Source organism: Manacus vitellinus, unplaced genomic scaffold (assembly GCF_001715985.3).
Source record: "Manacus vitellinus isolate BGI_N305 unplaced genomic scaffold, ASM171598v3 ctg7180002434760_pilon, whole genome shotgun sequence".
NCBI lineage: Eukaryota > Metazoa > Chordata > Aves > Passeriformes > Pipridae > Manacus > Manacus vitellinus.
This window is the reverse complement of record NW_021938697.1, coordinates 1-3,296: the sequence shown is the minus strand read 5'-3', so window position 1 is coordinate 3,296 and position 3,296 is coordinate 1. Positions and strand designations below refer to the sequence as shown.

General features: G+C 45.1%; 1 long non-coding RNA gene across 1 annotated transcript; it reads right to left on the bottom strand.

Moving 5' to 3' along the window:
- Positions 1 to 88: 88 nt before the first annotated feature.
- LOC115307365 lies at positions 89 to 1,123 on the bottom strand. The gene is made up of 2 exons (XR_003915700.1): positions 842 to 1,123; positions 89 to 472 (listed from the first exon to the last, which is right to left on the bottom strand). It is a non-coding gene; the product is annotated as an uncharacterized LOC115307365 (long non-coding RNA).
- Between the last annotated feature and the right edge of the window lie 2,173 nt (positions 1,124 to 3,296).

Here is a 3,296-nt window from a genome sequence, read left to right as displayed (position 1 = left end):
CACCGCCCCTCGCCCACAGTTTTAACGTTAGAGAGCCAAGATTTAACCCAGAGCGCCGCAAGCTCCCACGTGCAGGGCATTTCCACAGACTTGTTATTTTTCTCTTTTTAATGACCACATGGCTAAAGTCAGGGAAATACAATCAGCATTCCCTAAACACCATCACTTCTACATCCACCTGCGATCAGGGGCCGATGGGCAGCAGCCTGGCCTGGACGGGCTGCAGGGATGGTGTGAAGGCCACTGTGCCCCAGGTTTGAAGGACTCTGGCCATGATCCCTGGCCCGTGGGCAGAAAGCCCAGAGCCAACGGGAACTCCAGCCAGCTGCAGGCAGATGTTACTCTGTCCCAGTTTGCCAGGGGTGGGCACGAAGGGGCCCTTCCCCGTTCGGAAGTGGAAGTCGTCCCCTGTGCACAGCCCGCTCTGATCCTCGGCCTCGTGGGAGCCAAGTCCCTTGTCCCAGCCCACTTCCTGCAGAGAAGAAAGGGAAAGATTGCACAGAAGGGAGACATTCTTCCCTGGGAGGGTGGGGAGGTGGCCTGGCACAGAGAAGTTGTGGCTGCCCCATCCCTGCAAGTGGCCAAGGCCAGGCTGGAGGTCTATTAGAAGGTGTCCCTGCCTGTGGCAGGGGGTGGAAGGAGATGATCCCTGAGATCCTTTCCAACCCAAACCACTCCAGGATCCCAGGATGATTCCATGCTCTCTCTCTGCATTTCTTTGGCATCATTTCCTCTCAAAAACAACATCTGCGATTTAGTTGATTGCTAAAGCCATCATTTTAGAATCATCTCAGGAATCCAAAGGGACTGGAAAACACACAGAAATCATTCCTACACCCACCAAAGCATTAGGAATTGGAACCCGATTCCCTCATCTCTCTCCTTGTTCTTCTTGGCTGGAAAACCTGATGATCCCCACTGGCTGTTTTTAGGCTGCTTTTCTTCCACAGCTCCTTTCCTCCCGGCTGAAACCTCCTGGCATCTTCAGGCCTTATCTGGAGGGAAGCCCCTCTGAAGTATTTCCTCTCGTGGCAATTCTGTGGGATGAAGAAGTAAAAAAAGCACATCAAGAGCTCCTTCTACCCCCTTCCCTCGCAAACACCCTCCCAGCTTGTCCTTGGCAGCTCCATCCCCCCGGCAGCGGCACCCGACGCTTCGGCTCCGCTGGGAAAGGGACAGCAAGTGCAGAAGCAAGTTCAGGTCTGGGCAGGGGCTCCCTGGGGAACGGCACTTCAGTGCTTTAGTCCGTGGCCTTTCCTGCTGCCCTCCCTCCTGGAGGCAGAGGATGACCCGTCCCTTGTTTCTCCCACGCTGGCAGACCCAGGTCCTGCTCCTTTGGCCCCACTTTTCTTGGCAGACCCGGCATCATTTCCCAGGGTCCCCAGGAAACTTCTGCACTTGACCCACTGCTAAGTGCAGAGCACAGGGCGAGGGAAGGACAAATTTCTCGGCACCCACCCCCTGGAATTTCCCTCCTCCGCAGCACGCTCCCGTTCCCGCTGTCTCTGGAGGTGCCCACACGAGTCCTCCTTCTCCCAGCCCTGCCAAACTGACACACACACAGGAGAAATAACAAGTCTTGCTTGCACAATTCCCCACCCTAACCCTTGCCTGTCCTGCCCAGAGCTGAGGGAAATCTGACGGAATATTAATAAACCACCTTTGTTAAGAGCAGTCATCAGGCGGTTCCTTCAGGCTTTGCAGGAGTTTGTAGGGAAAAGCCCCAAATTCCAGTCCTACCTCTAAATTTGTAACAGCTTTCCTTGGAGAGATTCTGGACAGTAACACATACAACAAAATTAAAATCAGGAGAGGAGCCTTAAAAAATTATAATCAGGAGAGGAGCCTGAAAAAACTAAAATCAGGAGAGGAGCCTAAAAACCTGAAAATCAGGAGAGGAGCCTAAAAATCTAAAAATCAGGAGACGAGCCCAAAATCCTAAAAATCAGGAGAGGAGTCTAAAAAAATTAAAATCAGGAGAGGAGCCTAAAAAAATTAAAATCAGGAGAAGAGCCTAAAAAAATTAAAATCAGGAGAGGAGAGAGGAGCCTAAAAAAAAAAATCAGGACAGGAGCCTACAAAAACTAGAATCATGAGAGGAGCCTAAAAAAATTAATATCAGAGAGAGAGGAGGACCTAAAAAAATTAAAATCAGGAGAGGAGCCTAAAAATTAAAAATCAGGAGAGGAGCCTAAAAATCTAAAAATCAGGAGAGGAGCCAAAAAAAATTAAAACCAGCAGAGGAGCCTAAAAAAATAAAAATCAGGACAGGAGCCCAAAAAAATTTTAAATCAGGAAAGGAGCCTAAAAATATTAAAATCAGGAGAAGAGCCTAAGAGAATAAAAATCAAGAGAGCAGCCTCAGCAGAGGAAAAAAATCCGAGGAAAAAAAATTCAAATCAGGAGAGGAGCCTAAAAAAATTAAAATCAGGAGGGGAGCCTAAAAAATTAAAATCAGGAGAAGAGCCTAAGAAAATTAAAATCAAGAGAGGAGCCTAAAAAAATTAAAATCAGGAGAGGAGCCTAAAAAAATTAAAATCAGGAGAGGAGCCTAAAAATAAAATCAGGAGAGGAGCCTAAAAAAATTAAAATCAGGAGAGGAGCCTAAAACAATTAAAATCAGGAGAGGAGCCTAAGAGAATAAAAATCTGGAGAGGAGACTGAAAATTTTAAAATCAGGAAAGGTGCCTAAAAAAATTAAAATCAGGAGAGGAGCCCAAAAAAAATTAAAATCAGGAGAGGAGCCTAAAAAAATTAAAAGCAGGAAAGGAGCCCAAAAAAATTTTAAATCAGGAAAGGTGCCTAAAAAAATTAAAATCAGGAGAGGAGCCTAAAAATCTAAAAATCAGGAGAGGGGCCTAATAAAAAAAAATCAGGAGAATGGTCTAAAAATCTAAATCAGGAGAGGAGACTAAAAAAATTATAATTAGGAGAGGAGCCTGAAAAAACTAAAATCAGGAGAAAAGCCTAAAAATCTAAAATTCAGGAGAGGAGCCTAAAAATCTTAAAATCAGGAGAGGAGCCTTAAAAAATTAAAATCAGGAGAGGAGTATAAAAATCTTAAAATCAGGAGAGGAGCCTAAAAAACTAAAAATCAGGAGAGGAGCCTAAAAAAATCAAAAATCAGGAGAGGAGCCTAAAAAAATTAAAATCAGGAGAGGAGCCTAAAAAAATTAAAATCAGGAGAGGAGCCTAAAAAAATTAAAATCAGGAGAGGAGCCTAAAAGAATTAAAATCAGGAGAGGAGCCTAAAAAAATTAAAATCAGGAGAAGAGCCTAAAAAAATTAAAATCAGG